This window comes from Eulemur rufifrons, chromosome 15 (assembly GCF_041146395.1).
Source record: "Eulemur rufifrons isolate Redbay chromosome 15, OSU_ERuf_1, whole genome shotgun sequence".
NCBI classification, from domain to species: domain Eukaryota; kingdom Metazoa; phylum Chordata; class Mammalia; order Primates; family Lemuridae; genus Eulemur; species Eulemur rufifrons.
This window is the reverse complement of record NC_090997.1, coordinates 61773472-61783064: the sequence shown is the minus strand read 5'-3', so window position 1 is coordinate 61783064 and position 9593 is coordinate 61773472.

The following is a 9593-nucleotide window of genomic DNA, read 5'->3' as shown; positions in this document are numbered from 1 at the left end:
AGAATGCTGCTACTTGGTGCTTAGTGAACAGCCTGGAGTGCCAGAGTTTTTCTTAATTTCCCTGCTTCATCCTCAGCTTTTAGCAGACTTTGCATACTTGTACCATCAGTGGGAACTCTCTCTCATCATGCTTCTCCCTCAACTTCAGCCATAGAGATCTATTGCTTGTTACTTTGTGCAAGTCTTATGGTTAGGGGAGGAAGTGTTTTTCCTCCTCCAACCCAGTCGCATGCAGGCCCTAGGTGTATGAGCTTCAGGGATAGGTCCCCCTTTCCCCAGTGGCACTCAAACCCTACTTTGTATTAATAACTGTGGGAGTCTTAGCTGGGACTGAGTTTCCTGCCCCTCTTTCACTGGCAGCAAATCTCTGCTTTGTATCCATGCAGGATCCTGGTCACAAGTGAGTTTCCTGCCCCACTTGAATAGTAGATGATTTTTGCTTCAACTCCTTTCCCACTATAGCCAAACTTTTCCTGAGACCAGGAGATAGGAAGGTTTAGTATCAGTATCACTCCCCTAGTGGCAGATAGCTTTTTTTTTTTTTTTTTTGAGATAGAGTCGCACTCTGTTGCCTGGGCTAGAGTGCTGTGGTGTCAGCCTAGCTCACAGCAACCTCAAACTCCTGGGCTCAAGCAATCCTTTTGTCTCAGCCTTCCAAGTAGCTGGGATTACAGGCATGTACCACCATGCCCAGCTAATCTTTTCTATATATTTTTAGTTGTCCAGATAATTTTTTTCTGTTTTTATTAGAGTTGGGATCTCGCTCTTGCTCAGGCTGGTCTCGAACTCCTGAGCTCAAACAATCCTCCCGCCTCGGCCTCCCAGAGTGCTAGGATTACAGGTATAAGCCACTGCACCCGGCTTTTTTTTTTTTTTTTTTTTTTTTGCGGGGGGGTGGTGGTGGTGGTGGTTGTTTCATGTCTCTCCTGTAGTGGTAGCTGGTTGCTACCTGCATGCCTGTGTCACCAAAGGGAGGCTCTTTCAGTTCTGCTCTGTCTCCAGTATTCTTATGAACACCCAGTGGAGTCCATGGAAAAGAGCAGGCAAGAGGGGCCAGACTCTCCTTGTATCTGTGCCTCCCAGGGATTCTAAGTGTCTTAGTCCATTTGTGTTGCTATAAAGGAATACCTGGACTGGGTAATTTATAAAGAAAAGAGGTTTATTTGGCTCACCGTTCTGCAGGCTGTACAAGAAGCATGGCATCAGCATCTGCATCTGGTGAGGGACTCAGGCTGCTTCCACTATGGTGGAAGGCGAAGAGGAGCCAGCGTGTGCAGAGATCACATGGCAGGACAGGAAGCGAGAGAGAGAGAGAGAGAGAGAGAGAGAGAGAAGGGAAGTGTTAGGCTATGTTAAGCAACCAGCTTTCCTGGGAACTAACAGAGTGATAACTCACTCACCCCCACAGGAAGGGCATTAATCTATTCATGAGGAATCTTCCCCCATGACCCAAACACCTCCCATTAGGCCCCATGTCCAACATTGGGGATCAGATTTCAACATGAGATTTGGAATGGTCAAATATCCAAACTACAGCACTAAGCTGTCACACTAGCCCATACTTGGTCTTTAAGCATTTGTTGAAATTTCAGTTGTTTCTCTCTTTCTTTTTCTTTTTTGTGTGGGGTTTTGTGGGTTTTCTTTTTTCTTTTTTTTTTTTTTTTTTTGGTAGGGGTTGCTGCTACTCTTACCCCTGTACTCTGCTCAAAGCAAAACAGTTTGTGGGAGCAATGTTTCTTGGCTCTTTATCCTAAGTGGAACTGAAACTCAAAGGATTGCTTTTTTGTTGTCAATTCTTTAAGTTTTTACTTGATAGAAAATTTCTCTGAAATTTGTTTAATAGGTTGGAGGAGAGAAAACAAGAAACCAGATTGATAATTATAGAAACCGTAAAAAAGAACCAGAAACAAAAATACAGTAGCTGAAATTAAGAACTCAATGGAAAGGTTTTATATCAAACGAGACATAGTTGAAGAGATAATTAAGTTTATATTAGAGAGGCCAGGCACAGTAGCTTATGCCTGTAATCCTACTGCTTTGGGTGGGTGAGGCAGGAGGATTGCATGAGGCCAGGAGTTTGAGACCAGCCTGAGCAAGGGCAAGACCCTGTCTCAACAAAAAATAGAAAAATTAGTCAGGCATGGTGGTGCACCTGTAGTCTCAGCTACTTGGGAGGCTGAGGCAGGAGGATTGCCTGAGCCCAGGAGTTAGAAATTGCAGTGAGCTATGATTATACAACTGCACTCTAGTCTGGGAAACAGGCATAGACCCTGTCTCAAAAAAAAGAAAAAAGAACATATTAGCTGAGCATGGTGGCATGTGCCCGTAATCCCAGCTACTTGGAGGGCTGAGGCAGGAGGATTACTTGAGCCCAGAAGTTTGCGATCAGCCTGGGCAACATAGCAAGACCCTGTCCTCCTCCCCGCAACTTCCCCAAAGAATACATTAGAAGAACATTTGCAGAAGGAAACATGGGAAGAAAAAAGGTTGGAAATGGAGACAAGAGGGTAAGAGGTGTATGGGACACAGTGAGAAGATTTCATATAAATGTATTTTAGAGTCCTGGAAGCAGAGGAGAGAGAAAATGGAACAGGAGTAATTTTTAAAAAGATAGTAGTCAAAGATTTTCTGAAGGTGGTGAAAAACATAAAGTCACAGATTAAGAAACTCAAGCAGACATTAAAAGAAACAAACAAACACAACCTAGGCACATTCATGTAAATGATAACCAAAGTGAAAATCTTACAAAACAGAGAAAAAGAGACATCACCATCAAAAGAGCAATAATTAGACTTATTGATGGTTCCTCAAGAGCAATAATGAAAGTCAGAAGACAAATGGAATATTTTCAGAGTGCTCACACAAGGTAACTGATAATCTAGAATTCTATGCCCAGCAAAATGTTCTTCAAAATTAAAAGGGAAATAAAGGCATTTCTGGACAAAAAGACTGAGAATTTATCACAAGCAGGCCTGCATTAAAGGAAATAATAAAGGCTTCTTCACATGGAAGTAAAATGAACCCAGATGGAAACTCAGAGGTGCAAGAATAGAAAATTAATGAAAAGAGTAAATATATGAATCTAAATAAATATTGGCTGTATACAACAATAATGTTATATGGGGTTAAAAAATACATATGCACAGTATATATTGAATGAAAACACACAATAATGGCATAAAAATCAAGAGGTAATTTGTATTAGTGCTACTGAAAGTTCAGCACTTGTCCCTGAGGCTGCATCAGAAGACGAGGACAAGTGGTTTGAGGAGAAGAAAGGAGGAGAGGAGTTTATTAATTTGCCAGCAAAGGAGGAAGCAGGCAGACTCCTGTATCAAAGTTCCAACGTCCTCCATCTGGGCAGAAGTACAGAGCTTTTAAATGTTCTGATCAATCCCATCTTTGGCTAAGGTGATCTTATGACCTCCGTCCAGACAATTCCCTTGAGCCATCCATCTCCTGTGGCACAAATAACAAAAGACATTTGCCTGCCCCTGCCAACCACTGGCCTGAGGCAGGGATGCAGGTCCTAGTTTTCCAGAAGGAGTGGGGGATGTTTTAAAGAGACATAAAACATTTTTTTCAAGCTATTTCTTCTATTACATTAGAGTTCTCCAGAGAAACAGAACCAAGAGGAGATACACGCACACAGACACACACACACATATACACATTCACATATATATGTGAATGATCTGTGAGTCCTATTATGTATAATATATAAGCCAATTTCTCATAATTAATATATATCATAGGAGATAAACATTTTCATATATTTATATACATTTAATATATGTCATAGGAAACATGTATATAATCACATAATATATAATATTCTATATATAACAATCTATAAAATACATGTTATATAACCTATATATTATATATTTTATGTTCCCATGATATATATCATACACATATATAGCATGTATGACATGTTTTTTCCAGCTGACACCTTGATTTCATATAATATATAAATGTTTCCTATGACATACATATATATAAAACATATATATTACAAGAAATTGGCTCATGTGATTATGGAGGCTGGGAAGTCCCAAAATCTGCAGTTGGCAAGCTGGAGCCCCAGGAAAGCCATTGGTGAGTTCCAATCCGAGGGCAGAAGACTGATATCCTAGCTCAGCAGTCAGGCAGGGGGATTTCCCTCTTATTCAGCCTTTTTATTCTATTCAGCTCTTCAGTGGGTTGGATGAGGTCCACCTGCATTGCAGAGGACAATCTGCTTTACTCTCAACCCACTGATTCAAATGCTAATCTCATGCAGAAATACCTTCACAGACATACCCAGAATAATGTTGGACTAAATGTCTGGGCACCCCTTGACCCAATCAAGTTGACACATAAAATTAACCTTTACAGTATTCTTGGAGTTAAAATGTTTTAAGGTTGTTGCATTATTTGGGAGGAAGGTAAAAAAATTCAGAACAGGCCAGGCATGGTGGCTCACGCCTGTAATCCTAGCACTCTGGGAGGCCGAGGCGGGAGGATTGCTTGACCTCAGGAGTTCAAGACCAGCCTGTGCAAGAGTGAGACCTCCGTTTCTATATTGAAAAAAAAAAAAAATGCGGAGCAAATATCATAGTAAGATGGTAGATTTAAACCCAAATATTAGTAAATAGATGAAATACAAATAGGAAGAAAGGAAAGAAGAAAGAAAGAAGGAAAGAAGAGAAGGAAGGAGGAAAGGGAGTCCCAATTAATTTTACAAAGTCTTTTGTACCTATAGTTCAATGAACTGTTTTTGGAGTTAGAGTAATACTTGTTTGAGCAAAGATAACAAATTACATTCCTGCGGAGCGCGGTGGCTCACGCCTATAATCCTAGCACTTTGGGAGGCCGAGGTGGGAGGATTGCTTGAGGATTGCTTTGGCAGGAGGGTCACTGGAGCCCAGCAGTTTGAGGTTGCAGTGAGTTATCATGACATCACTGCACTCTAGCCTGGGTGACAGAGTGATATTCTGTCTCAGAAATCAAAACAAAAAAATTCCGAATTACATTGTATTATGCTAGAAGGTGTCTTTGTAGCACAGGTCTACATAAAAGGATGTTTGAGACCTTGAAGAAAAGTCCTTCAGCTGCCCATGAAAAGTATAAAAGGTAAAACCGTAACTATTAAGTGGAAAGTGAGAAGTCCTACTTTACCATTCAGGAACCCTCTGTTTAAGCAATGAAGATTCCATGCTGGGGCCAGTGCTGAGTATCATGGGCTGCTGCCCTTGAAACTAGCATTTTAAATCATATATAATACCTTTTCTGGGCAACAGTCCCATCTGCTTAATCTCTGCTAAATGAGTGTTTATTAGATCTGACTGTTGATAAGTACCAAGTTAAATCGGACAGTTAAAAAAAATCAACATGATGCCCATAACTGGTTTAATTTATCTTTCCTCTTCAGTAATCCCACACATTACCTTCTTATTTGCTGTAATGAACATGCCATTCAGCTAAAATAAGATTAACTGCTTAAACCATGGCATTATAGGCAGAGAACTTTAATGCCGCTTTGTGTTTCATTGTAAGGGTTCGGCAGTTAAACGATATGGTGTTGTCATTTCTTCCTTGTAATCAAGACGGTTTCACTGAGGATTAGCACTCCCCGGCCGATTCTCCTGATGGAACATTTGAAGCAGCACATTTATATGTCTAGGTTACAACCTGGCAGCGATAACAACCCTCCGAATCAAACCTGTTGGCCTCATCAGCACTCAAATTGCACTGCTCTTTGTGAAGCCCTCGTCTGCTCTAACGGTGATGGAAATCTAGCCTGCCGTGCAGACTGTGGACGGAAAATTGAAAGGGAACTTGGGCATGCATCTGGAAAATATCTCTGTGATACCCCAGCTGGGATCAGGGTTCAGAAAATTAACCCAAGTTCCTCCATGTGAATGAACACTTGCCTGTTTTCTGCGTCAGGGTCAAATCCCACCTCATCAGTGGAGCTTTCTGGACTGTTCTAGCCCCACTCATCTCTTTTTTCTTTGAATTCAAATTACAATTATACTTTTCCCTACATTACTCCAGGCTGATTGTTTATGGGTTTATATGATTCATGTCATTGTTCCGTATGAGCCAATGCTGTCTCTTCAGTTAAACTGCAAGCTCTCAGAAGTCAGGGACATCTCAGCTCAGGTGCACGGTCCTGGGCCTATAGGAAGGGCCCATAGGAAGCTCCTCGACTGAGGGAATGTCCTCTGTGCCCTGTGACTCTTACGAGTCTGCCTGGATAGTCGGAGTGGGGAAGCAGCTCCAGCGGAGTGCAGAGGCCCCTACCCCGGTCATACCTTTTCTTCCATGGAGCATGTTTCATTTTCGTGGTTCATCACATCTAGGACTGCAAAGGGAGTCAACAGGACGACCAACAGATTTGTCCATCCACTTATTGATTTATTCATTCAATAAATACTTATTAAGTATCTACTGCGTGTGAAGTCTTGTTTCTCAGGCCTCTGAGAACTGAGAAACTCCTCACTGACCATTTTGGCAGAAATAGGGGAAAGCCTAAAAGAGCTAGAAGAAAACTCATTGCTTCTCACACACTACCCTTTGAACCCAACTTTGGAGCAGGAGCAAACATCTAACATCTGCCGATCACATCCCTTTCCTGTGTGTTTATTCACCACTTCTTCTCTTTCCCACCCCTCCTCCTGCTTAAATGGCTGTGATAGACTGGACTATTCCTTCCCTGCCTTCCTGGCTGTGATAATAGCAGGCTATTGAATTTTCCTGTGCTAAACTGGTTTGTTCAGGTTCCTGCTAGGCAGGCTGCACTTGCTAGCTTGGATGGGTTCCAGTTGTGCTCCTCTGGATGGACTTTAGTTTGGGTCGGGATTCCTTCAGTGGGTGGGAAAAGGGTGAGGAGAGAATGGGGAGATTAGGCTGGTTCTGCCCACTCTGCCTAGAGAATTATATTAACTACTGAGCAAAACAAGATCTGCCTTGAATTCCCCGAGTACTGGCTTCTAGTCATTGTCATGTCTTGCCTCCTCTGGGGAAAAGCCAGAGCCCCAACTGCCCAGGGGATGATGTGAGGCTGGTTTGGGGGCATTGGAGCAGCTGCCCTGCAGCCGGACTCCTTGGGAAACCTGAGGCCACTCTCTTGACAGCAGTGGGTTCAATCGTGATGCTCCCTGATCCCTTGCTTCCTTCATTTTCCAGCTAGAAATAGGCACATACTAGAATAATAGACTGTTAGAGCCAAGAGGGAATACGAATCTTCCTTTATTCCTGGCCTCCTTATTTCTCAGGTGTAGAAATTATGACCTAGTCACAGAGGCTTACCTAAGCAGATGGTGCATTAGAGGCAGAGCCAGGACTGTGACCCAAGTCCCCTGCCTGCCAGGCTGGAACTCTCTCATACACCATGACATCTCCCACTATCCTCCATTGCTCTGTTCCCATACCCCCTCTCACTGCCTCTCAATCTATTCCTTCTCCCTGGGCTGACTCACTTTACTGTTCCTCTTAGAATTTCAAAAGCAAAAACTACTGGTATAAGAAGGAAAACAAGGCCGGGCACAGTGGCTCATGCCTGTAATCCTAGCACTCTGGGAGGCCGAGGCGGGCAGATCGTTTGAGCTCAGGAGTTCAAGACCAGCCTGAGCAAGAGCGAGACCTCGTCTCTACTAAAAATAGAAAGAAATTATATGGACAACTAAAAATATATATGGAAAAAATTAGCCGGGCATGGTGGCACATGCCTATAGTCCCAGCTACTTGGGAGGCTGAGGCAGTAGGATTGCTTGAGTCCAGGAGTTTGAGGTTGTTGTGAGCTAGGTTGATGCCACGGCACTCACTCTAGCCTGGGCAACAAGAGTGAGACTCTGTCTCAAAAAAAAAAAAGGAAAACAAAAGAACAAAAATGAGCAAAACTAGTTTTCCCAACATTCTCCTAAACACTTTAGAATTGTCCATAGTTTGCTAATAAATATTTGTTAGATACAATCTGCTTAAGCATTCATTCCATTGAATTTTCCGTGCACTCATAAAAGTTTATTAAGTCTATTTCTAACAGGAAGAACATGTTACTTAACTTTTTTTTTTTAGTTCAGACTTATTTTGATTACAAGTAACAGACACCTGATTCAAACTAGCCTAAGCATAAAAGAAGATTTGTTGGATCACATAACTGGGAAGTCCAGAAAGTGATCTAGCTTCCAGTTTGACTAGACTTAGCAACTTAAAGGAGGTCGCCATCTGCACCCTCCACCCACTTGTCTATGTTGGCTTTGTTCTTTCCTGCTGCAGACAGATATTCTCCAGGTTGGGAAAAAATAGCTGCTGGCAATCCCCATTCACATTCTTCCAAAAGCAAGGCCCCTTCTCCTCCAGCTCCAAGTGGAAAAGTCCTAGAAAAGGGCACTGACTGGCCTAGATCGGGGCACATTGCCATCCCTGGGTCAATCATTGTGCCCGAGAGAATGAGGTCCTATGATGGGCTGGGCTTGAGGTGCTTTGCTTAGCTGGTCCCCCCATGAACACACACACACACACACATATGCACCCTCATAGTCAGAGGGACAGTTCTGCAATTGGCAGCCTTATCAAAATCATACAGAGTGGGAGAAGAGCAATTTCCCATAAAAGAAATTCCAAAAAGACAAAATTAGCAAATTCCTACTTCAAACATCCTCTCACAGTGTCCCCTGAAAACAGTCTACCTTTGAGTCCTTTGGGGAGGATCTGTGTCTGCAGCCTTTCCACTCCCTCGTGTAGCTCACTTGTCGTCACCAGTGACAGGAACCACTGCAGCATCTGCTCCCTGGTGTCATCCCATTCTGTTCCTTTCCCACTCATCTCATTTTCTACTACATTAATATTCTTAGACTACAACTCTGATCTTATTTGCTCATCTATCAAAATATTCAGTGACGCTCCAATGCTTTGAATTATGGAGGTGGCCACAAGGCCACAGAATGGACTCACCAGGCAACTGCCGTGGCTACTAGCTGACTCCATGCCCTGGTGGTTAAAGATAAGCGTCAGACCCTGGAACCAGGCTGTCTCCCTCTCTCAGATATAAAATGCGTCTGTAATTCCAGTTATTGCGAGGGTCATATCTATTCAGATTTGTACCTGGACTGCGTGGTGTGTTCAGACTGTGGCAACAGTCTAAGACGGGGTACACCGATTGCTCATGTTTGAAAATTGTGCTCTGAGCAGAGTTTGAGGAGGGCCCGAGGGAGACACAGTGCAAGAGTCCAGTTTTCTTTTCATTTGACACCATACCACTTCTGAGAGGCTGAAAACCACTTAAAAACGCCCTCTTCTGTTGAAATGACATGGATTTAAAAAAAAATCTCCTTGGCCTCGATTTTTCCTGTTAACTATGGCGAGGAAGGAAGAGGATGGTGGAAAGGAAGATGTCTATGGCCCAGCCTGCTAATTTGTCCCCAATATTCACTGTACACTTCGTACACAGTTATGGAAGTTTTAGCTGGACACACAAATTCTCAGAATAAAGACAACATTTTCCAGCCTCCCTGTATTAAAGCTAGAGGAGCCATCTGACTGAATTGTGCCCCATGGGCTCGTGAGCAGGGCAACTTCCAGGATCTTTGTTTCAAGAGAGAACC